Here is a 23,049-nt window from a genome sequence, read left to right as displayed (position 1 = left end):
GGTTGAGATGCAGCTTTAGCCACTAAAACTAGCCCAGACGTTGTATCTTACATCCAGCCCAAACTGTGACCATATCACTGAAAGTCTCACTGTAGCATATCTAATTGTGCTACACTATATTATTGAGGAAATACGAGACTATTATATTTAACTTTTTGATTTCTTAAGTGAAAAATTTTGTGGGATAGATGCTAAAGGGGAGAGAAATTTGCCAAGAAAGGCTTTTAAAAGACACAATAATTAGCTAGAGACACCATTCCTTCCCCAGGACTAACGAAGGACAACAATCAATCATAGTATATCATGTGGAGAAAAAAATGTGCCCTTTTAAAATATTTCATAGCTCTCTGCAATTTTTAGTTCCCATCTGCCAGGCAACATAATAGCATTCCTTCCCACATGAGTCCCCATTAGGTCAAATATCGATTTTCGAGCTAGATGAATAAAATAAAACATTTGTGAAAGAGCAAAATATCAGTCACATCTAGCCAGCCAGATATTATAAAATATCTAGTCGACATTTAGATTCTTTAATGTTTAGACTGTCAGTTGTAGGACCACTGCAAATTTAAACCAAGCCTCCTCTCATCAGTTTCCTGTTATATTTGAAAAAGTTATTCTGGAAAAAAAAAAACAAAAAACCCTGATGTTACTATCTTCATTTTCCTATGAGGTCACAGCCAGCCTGCCTACCTTCTTTCCTTCTCAAAATTTTTTTGAGCACCTACAATGTGCCAAATGGACCTGTAATATCTCAAAGCATGGTATTACACCTCAATGTGCTTGGCTTATCTATAGAAGTGATTAGGGAATCTTTGGAAACCAGTGCAACAGAAACTGAACCCACAATACATAATTACCTAAGATAGCAACAGCTTATTTGCTATAATTATGAGTTTTCGCCCGGTCTCAGCTATCTTTCCTCCTATTGTGTCCCAACTTCTGTGCTGATGATTGTGTGCTGTATTTTTTAATACCTCATGTTATGATGTTACTTTGGTATCGCGTAATTTCCTGAATTTTACTCAATTCCACTCATTTAACAACAACATCGACTATTCACTTTGCAAAGAGTTTACTCTCTTTGGTTTGCTGTATTTATTGCCATCACTGAAATTTTGACTTACTTATCATCTTCTGCCATATTTATAAAACACACGTAAATCTGGGAAGACAGTCTAGCATAATGTTTAAGTAAGATCTTGGACTCTGAAGCCAGTCTGCCTGAGTTTAGATTCTAACTTAGTCATGTCCTAGCTTTGGGGCCATAGACAAAACCTAACCTCTCTAAACCTGTTTTCTCAGCAGAATGGAGATAATCACAGCAACTCCTTCAAAGAGTTACTTTAATATTAAATGAGATAATGTACACAAAGCACTTAGCATAGTACTTGGTATATGGTAAGAGGGAAACAAATATTACTCCAATGAAATTAATAGGTAAATAGATTACATTTGTCCTAAATTCACTCATTATCTTGATTGCTATAGGTTAATTAGTACACTTCCCACTTTCATTCATTACTAATAATTGTCATTCTTGCCTGCTAACTTTTAGACTGGAACTTCCACCTTCAGCTTTCCTGGGTCTCCAGTTTCCTAACTGTAGGTCTTAGAATTTGTCAGCCTCCATAGCGCATAAGTTAATTCCTTATGAAAACCTCCCACCCCCTAACCTTTTTGTTTTCACTCTCACTCTCTTTCTGCATGTGATATATATATTTGCATCCTATTGGTTCTGTTTCTCTGGAAAACCCTAAATAATACAGGTGGGAATGAGGGCAAACTGTAGAGTGCATGCTTTGCTCCAGCTGATGGCTTTCTTGCAAGAATGGTGACCCAATGCTGCCAGATAATGTGTCAAAAGAATACAGAAATCTAAGATTTTTACTATCTCAATTTTTAAATATTGGCAATAAAGTTAAATACCGCATAAGCACATCTCATCAGCCAAGCAAAACACATTTAGAGACCATAGATATCCCAGGATCTCTCATTACTTACCTCTGCTTTAAATAGGAGCCATTCGAGTTTTCCTGAGCAAGATTATTATTTTTTATTATTTTTATTTTTTGAGATGGAGTTTTGCTCTTGTCGCCCAGGTTGAAGTGCAGTGGCATGATCTCGGCTCCCTGCAACCTCCACCTCCCAGGTTCAAGCGATTCTCCTACCTCAGCCTCTGGAGTAGCTGGGATCACAGGCATGCGCCACCACGCCCAGCTAATTTTGTATTTTTAGTAAAGACGGGGTTTCTCCATGTTGGTCAGGCTGGTCTCAAAACCCGACCTCAGGAGATCCGCCCCTAAGCAAGATTATTCTTATGTTAGCATATGGAAAGAAATAAAAAAGAAGTATACAAGGGCTCAGAGATCAGTTAAGAGGTTCTTGCTACAATGGAAGTTCAAAAGATAAAGTCCAGAATAGTGTTTTAATAGTGAGACTACAAAGGAAGGAACACCTGAGAGATGTAGAGGGAACAGACAAGAAGGAGGAATGAAATTCACCATTGCAAGGACCAGGCTAATGATTAGGCTGTTGGCAGAAATAATCCTTCTCCTGGTGTTGCAACAGTGACTTACATTTCATTTCTTTGACCAAAAAAAAAAAAAAAAAGAGAGGAAAGCTTGTTCTGTGAAGTACATGCTTTCATTGAGGTAACAACACTAATTAATGTAATAGATATGCTTGAAAAGTTCAATAACCTAAGAAATAACTTCAGCGCTTACTTATATAACAGTCCTATATGGCTGTAGGATAAGTATGTTCTGCACAATGATTCAGGGATCTAGGCTTCCTTCTCTCGAAGCTACACCACATCATAGGGCCTCTGGGTCCTTCACTCAGTTCAACAGACAGGTAAAAAGCCTGGAGGATCAAGCAGAGAGTTTCTGATGAGCATCATCTGGAGGTAGAGCATATCAGATCTGCCCACATTTTATTGAGTAGAACTTCATCACAAGGTCATACCTAACTATCAAGGTGGAAGAAGAAAGAAATTTTATAAACAACCAACCAGTTGGTCATACTAGTATAAGCATTTATCCTCCCTCTTTGAGCTCATTTTCTCAACTATAAAATGAAAAGTTTGGATTTGGTACTTTTTGAGATTCAATTTAAGTTTTTTACTATTTGAATAGAAGCATTTTAAGGCAATAAACATTAGACATGTTTTCTTTCCTCCATTTAAAAATCTATAGAAAGTTTTTCATTTATGAATTTTTTCCATTGATTGTTTCATATTATAATACTTTTGTTAAGAAGATACTCTTCCAATTACAGCTAGACTCAGCTTAGCCTTTGACAAATCATGAACCACTGCCATAAAAGCAACAGACAGTGTTAATGAAATGTTATGACCTTCTTTGGTTAAAAAAATTCAAAGCCAGATGATATATTAAAAGCATCATATCCACTACATGGCAAAGCTGTTATTTTCTAGATAGTTGGACTGAAACAAAGATTCTTTCGATGCTGATTTACAGCTGGATAACAAGAAATAAAAATCTCACTGGCCATCTCATAAACAGTCTCCTAGTTAGTGCTGATGGATCACATCTTCATAACCATCTTACTTCTGCTCAGAGTGAAGGTCAGTCACCACATGGACCTGTCCTTTCTTTATACCCCTCTGAACCAAGTCCAAGATGTATTACTCTTGCAAAGTGACTGATGCCACTAGTTTTAGGATGGCACTCCTCAAAGGTCTCCCTCCAGTCACTGTACTTTATCTGACTGTACATAATGTTTACCCTTGATGATGACTTTGTCCTTATTTAGCACATTAATATTCTGGCTTCTACTATATTTTCTTCCACTACCAGTCAGTAGACCACCCACTCTACTAACAGAAAGAAATCTTTGTTAAAAATCCTGTACCTTTGAATGATAGGACATTTATGGAATAATGTTATGTTTTTTTCTTAAGATAACACATTATAACACTGTTTTAACTGATGAAAAGCAATGTTCAAATGATATATTTCATGACATTTTATTAGCAATTATCATAACACTGATCACATACAATAGATCGACAACCCGCGATATTTCCTTTCTGTATTTGTAGATGCCATAGGTATTCCTATAGTAATGACAGTGAGCATATATAAAAAGATAATGTATTTTTTTAGACTTTAATTAACACTGAATGAAATTATGCTATGAAGAAATAAAAGATGTACAGCTCTTTCTTTTCATTCTCTTGTTCTCTCTTGTTCATAACAAAAATAATTTATAATTTCAACTTTTCCTGCTGCTTCTCCAATATCCCAATTTTAAAACCCAATCAAAAGATGCCAACATATTCCAAAGTGAGAGAATGCTTTGGATTCTGTACTCCTCCTGTCTTCCTCATCTTTAAGGGATTTTAAGTCTTTTCTTTCCCAAGCTGCCAGTTATGCTGAATTGTTCTGAAATGTGAATGACTTTTTTGTGTAAATACGAGCTACCATCAACTACAGTAACAATGCGAACTTCACACTTGTCATTTACTAAAACCTGCCTTTTGAGCCCTGTCAGTCATGTGCCTCTACATGTGTGTTTCTTGGTTGGAGCAGCGTTGTTTTGTGGCAGCTTCTGTTTAGGAATTCATGTCGCTGTTTGGCATTTATGTAGTTCAGCTGTTAGAGAGTCAGGGTAAGAGGAAAGAAAACATGCAGGAGTGAAGGTTTCAGGGGCAAAGCAGGAAATAAGAAGGGGCTTTAGGTTATAAAATAACAATGCCAACCATGTGGCAGCAATAAACCACAGGAACAACCCCTCAGTTTAGGAAAGACACTGCGACGGAAGAACAGATGTAGCTCACACCCATGCTGCTGATCTGGGTGGCCAAGTGCTATTACAAAGGGCAAGTGTTGCATGAAATATTAGCAGTTACGTTCACCTTTCAATATTTTTCATTCTTTACAACACTGAGCTTGATTACAATGTGTGCTACTGAGCTTGGATGTGCTTAAAGCGAAGACAAAGAGACTCTGGAAAAGAAGCATACGGATGAGAAGTTAATATTATACTTTGGGTTCTAACTAGAGTTGACAGAACTGTGCGTGACTCATAACGGGGTTCAAATATGCCCAGAAGTTCAGATATTTATCTAAAATTTATCTGTATAAAACTGCATCCCTTGGGGCTCCTGCATTTTAATGAGAAAATAATAGGAGTAAGCTTTCTCTGGAGTTCTCAAACACTTTGAGCTTCTTATAAGTCTCAAATCACTAGGAAATCCTGAGTTTAGAGATTTGAGGTTCAGGGAGTAAGCTCTTTCGGAATATGTACACAAAGAGTAATGCAAATTAAATTTCACTCCTTTTCTAAATAACTCTAGAAAGGTAATATAAGTTCTCACTCTTGTGTAGCTGACATTTTCTATTTGTGATTGCCAAAGAAAGAATGTAAATCTCTAGGGATTATTTGGAGGATGTGCCTTATAAATAGAAAGAGGTAAACAGATAGAAGTAAAATAAAAATGCATAGAAGTTAAAAAAATGTTTTCAAAAATTGTTTCTTTCACTCTATAGCTGCTCCCCATCTTTCATTAAATAATTTGTTTTGCAAGTGATGTATTAAAAATTTGTTTTGAAATCTACACTGTAAACAATTGTATCTCTACTGCAATATGATACATTTAACATATCAGCAAAATATCAATACCTTATTAATATTTCAATATTGATATTTAATATTTTCATATTTTCTTAGTAGAAAACTTCTTTAAAACAGCCAGACACAAATGACTGCAAGTAACTAAATGGTACAGTCATACTTTAAGATATGAGCACAACAAGTATTTATAGCAGATTCTCATTCATTTCCAATTTCATGGGCGCACACACATGTATTCTGGTTTCATTTATACTCACCTATTTTTAGTTGAAAAAACTTCTCAATCTAATAACTGAAATGCTATATTCATTATGACTAAAATTATCTACACAGTGTAGTGTATGTGTACTGATTATGCCCAACAATAAGAATGCTTTGTATTTGTACACAATGAACGGTGCTCTTACACTTAAAATCTCTTCACCTATAATGAAAAAAAACAAAACTGTCAGCCGAGGGTATATACAGCAATTTTCACACACTTATTGTTTCCTTCTTTTTAGTCATTTACCAAACCAGAAGAAGGGTAAATTAAATTGCCTTTCTTTTCTCTTCTACACTTTAGAAGCTGTATTTCATCAGTTCTTTGTGCCTTCTAACTTTCAAAAAAATATAACAAAGTGGTTAACTTAGGCATCGAGTAATCAACTTTTGGTTTCAAAAACTCAGCAATGCAACTATTATTAGATGACTAAGAAAAAAATACTAGGTGACTAAGTAAATCTAGTTATTAATTAATACCTCAATGCTTCAAAAAGAGATATGAGTTGGACATGAGACCAGGCAGTATCTCAAGCTTTATATTATGCTGTGCATGGCATGAAACTGCTGACTTTTCTTTTCTGAGAGGGCTGACAGTATATTTCTAACCTACTATTAGAAATAGCATCTTAGAAGATTTACTAAATGAATGCTACAAAAAAATAACAAATTAATATACAGCCATGGGTCTTACTTCTAAAAATTTTTTAAGCACCCATATGGGCAGCACAATAGCAATAATACAGAGAAGATTAGCATGGCATTTGTACATGGACGATATGTAAATGTGTACAATCATCCACATTTTTCAGTAGATACCAGCAGCCAGGGACTGTGGGTCAGGGTAAAGACTACAAAGGGACACAATGAAAGTTTGGGGTGGTAATGGAAATGTTCCATATCATGATTCTAGTAGTGGTAATATGACTGTATACATTTGTTAAAACTCATCAAATTGTACTCTCAAAATTGGTGAATTTTATTTTGTGTAAGTTATAGCTCAATAAAGCTGACAAAAATGTTCTCAAATACTAAAAAAAAATTGTAAAAAATATATTATTTCTCCCATCCATCCCATGTACTAAGTGGGGAAATAAAATTTCATGAAAAGCACTGCACGTTCTCAATTATAAGTGGGAGCTGAACAGAGAGAACACATGGACACGGGAGGGGAACAACACATACTGGGGCCTGTCAGGGGATGGAGTGGGAGAAGGGAGAGAGCATTAGGAAAAGTAGCCAATACATGCTGAGCTTAATACCTAGGTGATGGGTTGATAGGTGCAGCAAACCACCATGGCACACGTTTACCTATGTAACAAACCTGCACATCCTGCACATGTACCCCAGAACTTATAAGGAAAATAAAAAATTAAAACAAACAAAAAGTTCATAAAAAACACAGGGACTTTCCCCTTCTATTCTTCTGTTTGAAGAATTCAGTCATGGCAGAAGCAGTCGGTTTTAAGTTAATTTATCAATCTCTGACAACCAAATAAAAATTCACCATATTTGGATACAGAAGTAATTATTTCAATGTAATATCTAATAAACTAGATATTAAACTAAAGCAAATGTTTAGGAAACATGTAAAATTGAATGATCAATAATTGATAATGTGCTGCTTCTCAAAAGCAAACAAAATATATTGAAATCTTTTGCCCTTTTTTTGATCAGATTATCAGATTTTTTTCCTGTTATAGAGTTGTTTGAGCTCCTTAGATATTCTGGTTATTAATTCCTTGTCAGATGGGCTTCATGCACTGTATGCTAAACTTAAAATTTAAAATATCATGTCCATAAACATTAAAATGAATAAAATTCTTTGGTCACTAAAAAAAGCAAACAAAATACTTTAAGAACAATATCTTTCCTCAAGGTAAATATTGTTATTCAACTTTTGATCATAAAAATCTACTTTTCTTTCTCTAACAACTCATCAGATTAAAACTTAAAACAAATATATATGTTCACATGTTATGCACAGAAAATGTTTTGTACAATTGTACAAAGAATATGTGTTATAGGACTGCAACTGTCTCCAGTATTTTCACAACAACAGAAGTTTTTGTCTTTTTTCTCTTTAGACTTTTTTTTTGGCATGTCAACATGATGAGGTGGGAAAAATGAAGCTGGAAAAGAAAACAAAATTGAAGCTAAAGACAATAAAGAAGATTGATTAAACCCACATTATCAAGTAAGTGTCAATAGCAAGGAGCTACTGGGATCCTGCACTCTTTTTCTCTGAACTTTTAGCCTTATGTCCATCAAGCCTCAAGATAACTATCCATCATGGAGTCAACGTGGCGAACAACTGTGTGGTCCTTTGATAAGGGACAGTGTCACAATTTGTCTCCTTCTCTTCCCACAGATCACCACTAATGGGGCAAGGCCAGGCCACAACAGCTGCAAATAACCCAAAGACATTCCTTAGTGTAAAATAAATTCTCAGCAAAATTGTAGAACAGAAATCTAAGCAACCTTCAAAAATATCTAAATTCAATGATTATTTACTTGGATGTCTCATGTCAATTATATTTGTTCTTTTTCTAAATACCAGTTTTGATGAATCCAAGTTTTAAGTATAATTAAATAACAGGATCGTGATACATTAGAAATGTGATGATGTTAACCATCCACTGAGAGTTACAATGTAGCATGTACAAAATCTGAGTAATATTTAAAATCTGTAGCTGGACTATGTTGTCATTTGTGCAATGCCTACAAGAAGGTAATTCATGCATTTCGATGTATGATAGGACATATATGTCATTTAAAAACAACACAATTTAGTAAAGTTCAAGCATACAAAATCACCATACAAAAATTGACAGCATTTCTATACCCCAATAGCGAACAATCTAAAAAAGAAATCAAGAAAGCATTCCATTTACAATAGGTATAAAATAAATAAAATATTTAGGAATAAACTTAACCAAGAAGGTAAGAGATCCCTACAATGAAAACTATAAGATTTTGATGACAGAAATTGAAGAAGACATGAATGGAAAGATATTCTGTATTCATGAATTAAAAGAATTAATATTGCTAAAATATTGATATTATCTCATGGATCTACAGATTCAAGGCAATCTTCATCAAAATACCATGGTATTCTTCAAAGAAATAAAAAAAATCTTAAAATTCATATGTAAATGCAAAATACCCTGAATAACCAAATCAATCCTGAGCGAAAAGAATGAAGCTGGAGGCATCACACTACCTGACCTCAAAATGTACTTTGAAGCTGTAGTAACTGAAAAAGCATGACACTGGCATTAAAAAGTGATAGCTATGGTAACTATCCTGATTTGATCATTACGCAATGTACACATGCATTGAAACATACACTGTATCCCATAAATATGTACAATTCTTATGTATTAATTATAAGAATTAATTAATAATTTTTAAAAGAAGATCTATACCCAGCCTTCCCTCCAAAAAAACTCTCAGCCTAATTAATGAAGAATGCTTAGTATCCTAGAAAATGACTATGGCATAATATTAAGAGAAAGAAAGAAAAACTTAAAAAATACTAGTTATGATTAAAATTATGTTAAACGGCCAGGCACGGGGGCTCACACTTGTAATCCCAGCACTTTGGGAAGCTGAGGCAGGTGGATCACTTGAGGTCAGGATTTCGAGACCAGCATGGCCAACATGGTGAAATCCTGTCTCTACTAAAAATATAAAAATTAGCCAGGCATGGTGGCACATGCCTGTAATTCCAGCTACTCGGGAGGGTGAGGCAGGAGAATCACTTGAGCCCAAGAGGCAGAGCTTACAGTGAACCAAGATCGCACCACTGCACTCCAGCCTGGTTGATGGAGTGGGACTCTGTTTCAAAAAAAAAAAAAAAAAAAAAAATATATATATATATATATGTAAACATATACATGTGAAAAATATGTATATTTGTGTAACATATATATGTTAAACATCCACAGAAAAAAACTTAGAAGCCTACAAAGTATATCAATTGGTATATTAGAGTACTGAGATTATAGGCAATAATTTTTTTCTCTATTTTATGATATTTTTCAGAAATTATTTTACTATTTCTTCACAGTTTTTTCTCTATACACTTGAAAACTTAGCAAGTTTATATTAGGGTTCCCTAAGATAGTGTCAGTAAATATTAGCTTTAAAATAAAGAGCTCTGTATCATCACCAATAGGGAAGAAGTCATCTCAAGCAGACTTGTGATTATCTTACCATGGGCCAGCAGATTTCTGCCTCTTGAGCAGGAAGCAGCTCTATTTAAGGGCAATGAGAAGAAATGCATTCTTAAGTGAGTGTTTTGAGGCCATGTGAGCTACTCTGAGTTCTTCCACTGCAATAGAATAGCATGGAAATGAAGGAAGAGAATCTAAGATTTTATATAATTAGTTCAGAACCTCAGAAAATACCCTAGTGTCACCAAGCAAAGGGTTTATTCTTTCCCACCCTGACCACGTTTCTCCCCTTAAGCTATTTATTTATTTAGTTAGTTAGTTAGTTATGACAAAGTCTCATTCTGTCACCCAGGCTGGAGTGCAGTGGCATGATCTTGGCTCACTGCAACTTCCACCTCCTGGGTTCAAGTGATTCTTTTGCCTCAGCTTCCAGAGTAACTGGGATTACAGGTGCCCACCACCATGGCTGGCTCATTTTTGTAGTTTTAGTAGAGAAGGGGTTTTGCCATGTTGCAAGGCTGATCTCGAACTCCTGACCTGAAGCGATCCACCCGCCTCGGCCTCCCAAAGTGCTGGGATTACAGGTGTAAGCCACTGCGCCCAGCCCCCTTAAGCTATTTAGTTCATGAGTTCTTTTGCCTACAAATACGCTCTTCGGGTTCATTTTAGACTGATTTTATCTGTGTACAAATATTTGAGTAGAAAACACTGAGTTTCCTCAGACCCCAAGTCCCTCTCTAGGAAGACACAGTTTCTTAATCCTTACATGTCTTCCAACATTCTCCAATGGCCGTGTTGTCTGAAGTACATTTTTTTCCTCTTAGAGACATATTTGTGTATTAATTTTTACCAAAATACAGTCATGTGTCAGAGAAGTACCATTAGCTAGTATTATTTTCAGTTCACATTTTTACTGGGAGTGGACAAGGATGAGGTAAAATAAGGCCTGTGAACAATGGGACAGTAGATGGGAATAGGGACCACCAAAAGGGAGGAGAAGTTTCCTTGAAGGCGAAGGGAGGAACCCAGCAAATGGAATCTTGCTTCAACCACCATCTGATTGTGGGTGAATCCTGTTGATCCTGGTTAAGAATGTGAACTTTAGAATCAGACCAACCTGGATTCAAATCCTGTCTCTACCACCTAGTAATTTTGAGATCATAAACAAGTTACCCACCCTGCCACAATAGTGTATTTCCTTCAGTGTCCCATAGGAAAGTAACATATACTTCATGAAAATATTTTCAGTAACAGACCAGGTAATTGTGTATTTACCCATGTATAATAAAAACTTCATAAATATTCATTACTATTCTCTTTATTTTCCCTTTTTGTTTTCTTCTGTAAATGAGGACCACATTGTACTCTCTAAATTCACATTTTCAATGAGTTTTCAAACTCTATTAAAAATATCTGATTACCATCACTGTCCCTCTTGATGGTCAGGACTAGATCTCCAAAAGCCATGCTGGCTTCTGAGGATTTTACCTTCTGTGTTGAGAAGATAAGGCCTGTGTTTTAGCTTCTTACGTACATGGCATGGAAAATCTACTCCTGTGCTTCTTGGATGAGGAATTTAAACTGCCCATTCCATCCTAATCGGTTACAGAATGTAATGAACCCCCCGTATGTGAGCTGTGTGAGAGTGGAGCCACATGCAAAGACCAGTAGAGAAATGACTGTCATCACAAGCCCCCAGATGAGGCCTCTCAAATTCAGAGGGCAAAGCAAAGAGCCACAGACCCAGGAGTTCCCTTGAAGTTCAGTTATGAGCGTGATGAGAGGATCAGGACTGCCACGTCAGCAGAATGTCTTGAATCTAAAGGTTTGCTCAACCTGAAAAACTGCCAGAAATGTTGACTCTTAATTAGCCACACAAACTCCTTAAAAACTGAATAACAAAGAGATTCTAATTGCAGTGTCTTTAGTTTGTCATATACAAACTGTTTGGAAGTCCTAAATTCCAAAACATTATGAAAAAAAAAAACTTCCAAGTGTGTATGGCAAGATACAATTAAAGTACAATGAAATTGGTGTTTTAAGAAAGGTATTTATTTTTGTTTTTTAGCTCTATAGGTTTGAACAAAAATAGCCCTAAACAATAATTGTGATGTGTTAATTGCTTTATACCTTCTCATGAAGTCAGGAGAAGTTTTGCTCACTGAAGGACTGTAGGAGAGAGGCCTTTGCTGGAACCAAAAAATGCTACCAGTTATTCCAATTTGATGACAAAATTAAGTCTGTATTATATGTAATAATAATACATAAGCATGCTCTAACAGCATTTAGCAATATAAGCATTATTCCTAAGAGTATTTTCAAACATGGGTAATTATGAAATTTAGTCTATTCGATTATCAAACAGAATGAAATTCCTAACATAAAAAATAAGAAAAATGTGTATCATTTTTTGCTTTGCATTTCAGAAGCCAACGAAACAAAAATTATTTTCACTAAAGCTTTCCCATTCACAAGGAACTACTTCACACACATACACACACGTGCACGCATACACACATACCCTAATACAGGAATGTGTATGGCAGCATCTTACAGGATGCTAAGCATGTGATATATATGATAAACCATTGCTATGCCAGAAATCTGGCCCTAAATTGTCATATGTGACCATTCAATGCAGAGAGGGTTTAGGATAACCCAATTTGAGAAAGCTACATTACAAGACCAGATTCTATTTTTAGGCTGGATTTTTTCTAGACAGATGTTGAAAACCCATAAAGAGGATTTTTTAAGTGTTATTACTGGTAAGTTATTGCACGCTTAATGTGGTCCGTACTGTGGCAATAGAAGCTTCAGGAAAACATCTTTTCTTTCTGCCTCTTTCTCTCTTTAAACTTTATTTATAGCCTTGCAAAAGACTAGCATTCACATAACCCGTCTTTGCAGGCGTGCCAGAAGATTAATGATATCTCAGTGTTCTTGAGAACAAAAATGTGTCTACCACTGTGTTGAATAATCTCCCCTTTCACACATTAAAAGTGAGATGAGGCCTACTTTAGAAAGCAAGGACAATGTGTCACAAAGAGTTACTTGGCTTAAAGACATACCCGTATTGCTATCCTGAATCACAAATTGTTTTCATGCATGTTATCTTGAGAATAAGAAAGCTTTTATCACCATCACTTTTTAAATTTTACATAGAGCCTCAAAATCTGACTTATTCCAGCATTTTTTTGTTTTACAGTCTGTTGCTGGTGAGAATTGAGAATTTGGAGAAAGTTATTCATTATGACCTCTTATCTCTACTCTCCTCAAATTTGGCTAACAAGAATAAAAGCTATTTGAAAATTTAAATACCATAGATGTAGCAATTTTTGTTAAAGCTACCTTTTACCTAGTTTATAGTAATAATGACAACATTAACTCAACTTTTATTAAAATCTTACCTCATTCCATGAACCATTCTAAGTGTTTAACATACATTGTCTCATTTAATCGTCATGAAAATCCTAAAAGGTAAATACTACTATTATTCCATTTAATGGAGGAGAGAATTTAGACTTAGAGGGATAAATGACTCACTCTAAATTGCCCTTGTAATAAGTGACAAAACCAAAACTCCAACTCTGGTTTGTGGGACTTCAATGTTACACTCTCAACAACTATGATATACTGCCTCTCTGGCTACATTCATTTACTATGGACCATCACACAGCCATGTGATACTTACAGAATGTTTATAATTTCCAGGCATTTCTTTGCCAGTGTTTAAGTACTTACCACATATCAGTGTCTACTATTGGTCTTCAGAATTATAAAAATGAGTCAAACACAATTCTTGCTCTCGAAGTGTAGTGGTACCACAGAGCCAACTTGATACATTCTCAGGATCTAGAGTTTTGCAGATCTGCCTGACATCATATAAAACACTAAAATGCACTCACATCTCACATTAAATATAATTCACATAACCACATCCGAGTTAAGTTATATTTGCTTGAAATTATTTTTAGAGGCATTTTAACATTTATTAATTTTGATGCAGTTTTTCATAATTTATAGCCAGAATATATATATTTTTCCACAATCTCAGAAATTTTTGCCCAGGTTGTCTGCCTATAAAATTTAACAGTACATTGGTCTCAGTGTGAAAGACAGAAAAGTAAAGGATGAAAGTCATACAATGTGGCAAATAAATAATGGAGATATCTGCAAAGAATTATAAGAGCCAAAAAATACGAAGAGCAAAGGACACTTAAAAAAACTTAGGATAAGTAATGGAGTTTAACATGTAACTCTCATTTACAAAGCTATTGAGCTATAAAAATCTGTGTTATCTCCAAGAAATGTCAAGAAATTGTGTCTTAAGAAGCACATTTGGGCAGCATGATAGAGGATAGGGATAGAGATTTACAATTTAATGTATTTTCATTGTAGGTGTTTTCTGTTATCTAGAGGAAATCTTAATAGATATTATGCTGAAAATTCTGTTTCTTTGCCGTACTGATCAGAGTAGCTTGGTTTTCTTTAAGGCATAATATAAATTATAATTGACATTCTTTTTTAGACGTTATTTTTATTGCCAATTTTCTTAAGAGAACTAACTACACTTTTTAATTCAGAATGTTAATTCATCAAGTATTTATAAATTATTTGGGACAATATTACATATATAATTATATATACATATATGTATATGTAAACATAGTATTTATAGTATGTGTGTATATATAGTATACATATTCATTATACATGTATTATATATCATATAGCATACACAAATATAGTAAATACAGATTGTATTTCTGTGTATGTACATTTATATGCACATACACATATACACACATATATACATATATATAAATACACAGTGTATATATATGCATATATACTAAGCAATCAGGAATTATATCTATACGCTTTATGTCCACAAACTTCAAACTTCTTTTTCAAATATGAAGTATGTCCAGTGGAAATGAACAAATCCTATACTTCCCATTAAAAATGTTGCACAAAATAATTGACCAAAAAAACTTTTGAGAGCAAATGAAAAACTTTAAAGGTAAAATCATATATACACGTAAGAAAAAAATTACCTTATAACTGTTTTTAAGTAATTCTCTTCAAAATATTTAACATGTTTAAAATCTGTCTCCTTTGAAAAGTTAATTTGATAGGGCCAGATGTGGTGGCTCATGCCTGTAATCCCAGCAATTTGAGAGGCCAAGCGGGTGGATCACCTGAGGTCAGGAGTTAGAAACCAGCCTGGCCAAAAAGGTGAAACCCCATCTCTACTAAAATGCAAAAAAATTAGCCAGGCATGGGGACACATGCCTGTAATCCCAGCCACTCGGGAGGGTAAGGTGGGAGGATCACTTAAATCTAGGAGGCGGGGGTAGCAGTGAGTTGAGATCATGCCACTGCACTCCAATTTGGGTGACAGAGTGAGACTCCATCTCAAAAAAAAAAAAAGAAAGAAAAGAAAAAGAAAGTTGATTCGATAGGACAGGAAGATTAAGCAAGTAGCTAGGTAGAGAAATCTCTAAATTAGGTATATCTTAAAATACTAGAGTGAAGATAAGCACTATATTTGCGGTAAGAAATGGGGGTATTGAGACTAAAACCAACTGATATGGTAAACCAATCTAACAGAATCATACTATCACTAGTTCAAAGCTGTATTACTAAGGACTCTTGCACTAAATGGACATAAAAGATGATGGAATTGGGGAGTTCGTTTTCACCTTGTGGAGCAGTAGAAAAAAAAAAAAGATGAACAGGTGTTTTAAAACATAGGCAGAAAAAAATAGGTTATACGATGCAAAAATTTAATATGAACAAAGGCCCAAAGAACTAAGAAAAATTCCCCCTTTCAAACTGTAAAAATGTGAAGCCTTTGAATTACTAAAATAAATTGGCTGAATAAAATATAACATCCATAATTGTGACCAGACAAGACTTGAGTTGCTGCCCAAGGCCTAGATATTTGGGATGGTAATTATGCCAGGCTCAAATTAAGTTGTGATGTCATTAAATTTGGCATCACCCTAGATCACATATTTCATGCCTTAAAATATTACTCCTCATTGTGTGAACCTTATAGTTATAGAAACTTATAAATTCATTTGTATAATGTTTTAATGATATTCTAAATTTCTTTTTTAAAAAAAGCAAATTATGAGCTTTGACCCATTTCTCAGTTATTCTTGCTTGAAAAGACTTATTGACTAATATATTTGCACTCACAAATCTTTATCCTATACATTCTCAGTTACTAACATTAATCTAGATATAACCTTGAAAAATGTAGACATGATCTTTACGTTGTTGAAATTTGGAGTCTAACAGGAAAAGAGATAAATGGACAATCGCAAGGCAACATGATATATGTTATGATGGTAAAAGTAAAGGCATCATGAGAAATGTCAAGAGAAATGTCTTGGAGGAGTCAATGCCTATGAAGGCGTCCTAGAGAAAGTAAAGTGTAAACTAAGGCCTACTGTATCATTATCAACTAAGCCAGAAAATAGTAGGGAAATTAGGGAAATGTTTTAGGCAGAGGAAACAGCATGTACAAAATGCCAGGGATAGAAAGCATGGATTCTGTGCAGGTGGGGAAACTAGAGAGATAGACAGTGGCCAGATTATACACCACTTTAAAGAGACTGTACTTTCTGAAGCTCAGAAAGAAAATGATGAGATTTAATTTCTAGAACTATTTTTAATCTTCTATATACAGTAATGAAGACAAGACTAGAGTGGAGAAGCTATTTAGAAGGTTGTTTTAGTAGGTCAGGCCAGAGGCAAATTAGGGAAGAGGCAGTTGAGATAAAATGAGATAAAGGGATTCCTTAAGATAAAGAATATGTAGGACTTGATATTACATAGGAGTGAGTCAGGAGGAGGAATAGAGGAAACAAATGTAACCCTATGTTCATTTAATGAACAACTAGGTAAATACTGGCACCATTTAATGAGGAGAGGGAGGATAGGTCAGGGAAGATGACAAGCCCAGTTTCAACATGTTCAATGTGAGGTACACATAGGATGCCAAGCGGGCAGGTGGATATAGAGGTCTGATGCTTAGTATAAAATCTAAGGAGGTAAAAGATATGCGGACATCATCAGCTTATAGATTTTATAATAATGCAAATTCTAAAACCAAATGACATTGGGCAAGGAAAATGGGTAAAGCAAAAGAGCAAAGTGCCAAGGGCTGAACCCTGAGGAAGCCTAACATTTAAGGAATAAGAGTAAAAGAAGCACTGGGAGATGATTGAGGAAGAGAGAGCAGAGAAAACTTGATGGAAATAAGAAGAGTGAAAGAGTTCCTGAAAAAGCAAGTGCGCAATAGTGTCCAATGGGGCTGAGAAGTCAAGCAATACAAGGACTAAGGGGGTCCTTTCTCTTTGTACAGGCCATTTGGTGACATACGAGATCATGGTCTCAAGGAAATACAGGAGAGAAGTTAAAATACCGTATACAATAGCATAACAAATTAAGAAGTTTCCATTAGCATATATAAATAGATATATGTGTATGTACATATATTTGTTGTTTGTATCTTCACAAAGTATATACACACATATCTATACATACACTCTCATTCAAACATATTATGATGTGCATACTGTTATTACCCTCTTTTCCAGATGAGAAACTGGAGACACAAAGGGCACACAGTTAATAAGTGGTAAAGTTAGAAACTGTATTAGGTTGAGGACTTGAATGGGAAGTAAAGAAGTAGAGAATGGGAGTGTAGATAACTCTCTCCAGCAGTATAGCTGTGATTTTCTCGGGGAGCTTTGCCTGGGACGATCGCTCATCAGGTGCAAGCTATCTGAGGACTACTATCCAAATTGCTGACTGAAACTCAAGAGAAAACAAATGGCTCATGAAATAATGTTTTCTTAAATACTGTGTGTTCAAGTAGCAGGGGTAACAACATAAAAAAACACTTTCTTTTCAATGTACAATTGCCTTGAGCTTTGACAATACACTATTTATTGTTGCCCATTAAGCCTAAAATTCAAGTGTAACCCTAAGTGACACTACTTTAAGAATAATTCCAACAAAGTTCTCCCAAGGGATCTACCAATGTAACTAGAGTCCTATACACTGTATTTTAAACTCTTAGTATGCCTGTATGAAGTACCCATTTTGTGTGTGCACTGTCTGGTGATATTGTCCTTCCAGAAACATCTTTATGAAGCCAGGATATGTTCAATTGGTCAATCTTCTCCACCATGGGAAATTCATTAAATGATAAATTGTCAAATAAGTTGAGTTTTTAATAGTACCTGTATCAGTGAAACATCACCGATTTGTGTGGAATAAAAGAAGAAATTGGTCATAATTTAATTTTCATTTACATATATTTTAGGAATGCTGTATAGCCACATTCATCATCTATCAGTACTTTATTATAAGCCATTGTTGAATGAGAAACCACATTGAAATATTTGCTATTTGCATGACTTACTACTCCAGTATATGTAATATGAGTGAGAGGATAAGTATAATTAGAAAACCTATTTTTAAATGATATTTGGAAACACAGAGTGATCTCTAAAAGTTAAAAAAGTGAAGAAATATACTTAAATAAAATTGTTAAAATCATGGTAGATCAGTAATTTTTGGAAAGTTTAGGAGATCTTCTATTCAATTGTCATTATCATTCCAATTTTCAATTTGATTCTGCTTTCCATCTCTTCCTTAAAAGAAAAAAAAAAGTTTCATTTCTAAAAATGAAAACCAATAATGTTTGCAGTAGCCTCAATATTTTTTTTTTTTACCTACAATTGCCCATTTTCCATAATTGAATTTCCTAATACAGTCTCATGAACTTTATTGTCAGAATGACTGGCTAGAGACACTCTATTCTCCCCCAAGATGAAGAATTTTTTTTTTTTACCTACAATTGCCTCAATATTTTTTACCTACAATTGCCCATTTTCCATAATAGAATTTCCCAATACAGTCTCATGAACTTTATTGTCAGAATGACTGGCTAAAGACGCTCTACTCTCCCCCAAGATGAAGAATTACTTAAGGGATGCTAAACACAATGAATATGAAATTGAAGAAAACAATGATTTGGTTTTAACCACAAAAAGCATAATGATACTTAGTTGAGCCAAAATTTTAGAAGAAAATAAGTTCTTTTTTCAATATTTTGAAATGTTACATTGGTCATGTCAATATGAGGTTACACTGTCCCTAGGACAACCCTGAGAGTCTAATAGGCACTGCTCCAAACCTCACCATTCTCTTAAATATGAAGTCTCACATGTCAGCTCAGAGAGAGGTTATGGTGCCCTCCTCCACCAATAAGAGACACATTAGGGCTACAGCCCTATACTACAGACCTTATTTTAGCATTGAATACCTGATTTTTAAAGGTTTTCTTTCCCAAAGTAAAGGAAGAATGAGACAGGTAATGTGAGGGCTCCCTTGTACTGACTCCAGGTGCTTACATAACATCCTTTAAGTTTCTCAATAAGAAACCATACCTCAAGTGACACATGGGTCAAATTTACAGAATATTGAGTGTAAGACAGAAGTTGGGAGAGGAGGAAGCTTTCCTTCTTTCTATTTCTAGAATGTGATATAGCTGGGATATTCACAAGATTCTCATCTAAAGGAATAAATAAAGCTATGAAATGTTTAAAAAGTGCTAGAAAGTAACTAGGGAATACCTCTGTGCTTTCTTGATTTTTGTTTTTCTATACTAAGTTGGAATTTTTTGTACTTTTTAAATTTCTTTTAACCACCTCTTCCCACTTTCCTATTTGTCTTAACCTGCCTCCTCTCAGATGTGAAATACTCATAATTATCACTGTGGTTATGTGTAAAGCAATATCTGTACTTCAATCTTTTGGTTCAGACCAGTAAATTCAAGGATAATGACCAAGTGGACATCTGCCTTTTCTAAGCTCTCACTACCTAGAACACAGAGAGAATCCACTTGCACTGCACTTGCCTTTTTCTAAAGGGTTATCACTAAAGCCTACATGAAAATGAACTCCACCATTTTCATTCCAGAGTCAAGCATCCTCACTAGACATACCTTCCCATTCCCTTTCTCTTCTGGCTGATAAAAGACTTAATTCAGCTTGGGTATCAGGCCAAGCTACAGAGATATGTAAAGAACACAAGGAACATGAGAATGTGAGAAAAAAAGGAAAAGTGTCTTTAGATGTTAGTTTTTAATAAGTTAGGAGTTGCTACTTAGCTTTCTTGCCTCCTAGTCTTTATCTGCCTCTTCTTACATTAGGGAAAGTCCACCCTTTTAGTTTCCTCAGTAATAGCCTTCAATCTTATCCATCAGAATCTTTCTTCAGAAACCTAAATTGGCTTTAGTTATTGCAATGAAAGTTAGCATGAAGTCTTTTTTTTCCCAGAAATGATATAGGCAACTAGAAAGCAGACATTCCAAGGTCTAAATTCTCTACTCATTAAAGACAATTAATAATCGATTTGGGCTCACAGAAGCTAAATGTTCCATCATCAAATTCTTCCTCTATTTTCTAAACAGAGACTCTCAAAGATACTAGGTGAGCATATTGATGAAGACTCCAGAGTCAGCTGATGTTGATTCTATCATAATTGGCCTTCTTTGCAGGTTCGTTAGATATTTGCTTTCTTTAATCTAGGTTTCTTTATCTATGTAGATAAAGCTATTGTTTTTCAGTTGCATTATACTGTTGCCTACAGCAGCAATATAATGTCAGAGACTGAGGTAGACTTCGGGTGGCTGGGCTCTGTATCCTGACACAGATGTGATTTTTTTCTTTGTCATTTTATTTATTTATTTATTTATTTATTTATTTATTTATTTATTTATCTTTGAGACGGAGTCTCACTCTGTCGCCCAGGCTGGAGTGGCATGATCTCAGCTCATTGCAACCTCTGCCTTCCAGGTTCAAGGGATTCTCCTGCCTCAGCCTCCTGAGTAGCTGGGATTACAGGTGTCCACCACCATGCCTTGCTATTTTTTTGTATTTCTAGTAGAGATGGGGTTTCACCATGTTGACCAGGCTGGTCTCAAACTCCTGACCTCAGGTGATGGCCTCCCAAAGTGCCGGGATTACAGGAGTGAGCCACCTGGCCTTTGCCATTTTATTAAAATGCATCTTAAAACCTAGAAAGAATCGTTAATTGTAATATAATATTTTGAATTTTGTGTGTAGATGAATGTTTTTCACAATTGCAAACTTATGGATAGCATAAAATGGGCCTTTCTATTTTGTCTTTCGTGAGCACAATGAATGCTATACAGCGCCATGCATAAGAACGCATGGAGGTGTGCACTATATGTTTCCTTTCCTTATGAAAAAAGAGACATTCAGCAAGTTCTTAACCCCATGGGGCCTCAGTTGCCTCACATGTAAAGTGTGAAAATAATGCTTTAACAGTGAAGACAGAGATGGATCAACTGGTTTCTATGAAGTCTACCAGCTATGAGGCCTGGAGTAAATTGTACCAACTTCTCTAAATCTCAAACTCCATTTTTTTAAATGAAGAAAATTATAACTATTTCTATAAAGTTTTCTGAGGACTACATGAATTAATACACAGAAAGCTCCTGAACAGTGCCTAGCATGCTAGGCATTCAATAATAAATAGTAGTTATCATTATTCACCAAACTCTGGTGATTTCAACATTTAAATAATTTCTGTTACAGCTTGAATGAGGTGTATTTAGGAAAAATAAAATAAAGTACTGCTTTAAATTGCAGGTAGTAAACATGAAATATTAACCTAAGCAACTGTAGAGGCTAGATACATAAGTAGCTTCATGAAGGGGTTATATAAATATGGCACTGACAATGGACTTGGACAAAAAAGAAAGAAGGTTGTTGAGAGGTTCCTGAGTTCTAAGGTTGACAGCAAGAAATGCAAACTTCACTCTCCTACTAATACTTTTTGCAGTTATTAGCAGATTTAGCATAAAGTGAACCCATTAGGTAGCAATGCAGTTTCTCTTACGTTAACAGGAGGCAGTTTACCCAAAATACCTGACTTATTTAATGCACATGTAGCAATGGACAGAGCTCAGAGGCTCCTCTGAGTAGGGCGGCAGAATACAACTGCAGCTTGCATGTCCAACTATTTATGTTTTAGGTAATGACTTCAGGGCATACCAAATATGCTAAAAGCAACAAAATCCTCTGGTATGCTGATCAGTTTTATTTAGAACAATTCTACGCACGCAATTGTGACTGCCCAAAGCATACATAAGTTGACCCAACTTCCTTCCTTTCAACTCGTAAAGAATAAATAAGCCCCATCCAGTGACAAAGTTTTTTAATTTCTTAGCAAATGAGATTCCCTTTATTTGTGTAATCTGAATATTTTTCCTTTCTACTAATGCCAGGACTGAATTATGACAACAGTAATTAACCATGAAATTTCCAAGACTGCTTCTTTGCAAAGATTCCATTTGCATTATAGATCAACAAACCATTTTTTCTAAGAATGAAAATTCAGATTGGCTTTTAATGTTGTTGGCCCTTGTTCACTCCTCTACTAGTTAAGAGTACTGGGCAGAATGGTGAACTGGTAAGCCCTAAAGATGCCTATTGCCGTCATTCAGAGTTCTGACAACCTTATCTTAACAGCTCTTCTGCATATAGAAGAACAATTCATACTCTTGCTAAGGCTAGAAAAGTGAAGCATCCAAAGATATTGCTTTCCAATAAAGTAATAATGCTCCATTAGCTGTTTTGCTGTTACACATTTTACCACAGACAAATCTTCTTTAGGCTGCCTTCCCATATGTGGCCTTGTGATAAATTTTATCAGTGGTCAGTGGGACAGGGTTGCAGGCTGGGCAGTAACACAGTGGCTTTTTATCTAGCTTAGTTACCCCTCTCTTGCCCCCCACCCAAAGCGGCATTTTCTTGGCATAATTTATGTTGTGGCATTTCTGTCGGTAGATATGGTGTCAGCAATTTGTGTTCCTAGTGGAAGTTTACATGGAAATGAGATACTTAGCTACAGAACAAAATTAAAGATGGGATAAACTAATAAAAACTGTAATGCA

General features: G+C 35.2%; 1 long non-coding RNA gene and 1 pseudogene across 2 annotated transcripts in view; one reads left to right on the top strand and one right to left on the bottom strand.

Annotated features, from left to right (window-relative positions):
- LOC129037432 (uncharacterized) overlaps window positions 1–23,049 on the bottom strand; it is a 437,642-nt gene that overhangs the window by 227,971 nt on the left and 186,622 nt on the right. The gene's annotated exons all lie outside the window — the stretch shown is intronic.
- LOC129037679 (U6 spliceosomal RNA) lies at window positions 6,577–6,671 on the top strand (annotated as a pseudogene).

Source organism: Pongo pygmaeus, chromosome 4, assembly GCF_028885625.2.
Source record: "Pongo pygmaeus isolate AG05252 chromosome 4, NHGRI_mPonPyg2-v2.0_pri, whole genome shotgun sequence".
In the NCBI taxonomy this organism is placed as follows: Eukaryota; Metazoa; Chordata; class Mammalia; order Primates; family Hominidae; genus Pongo; species Pongo pygmaeus.
The sequence above is the reverse complement of the archived record's forward strand: the minus strand, read 5'-3'. Positions and strand labels throughout refer to the sequence as shown.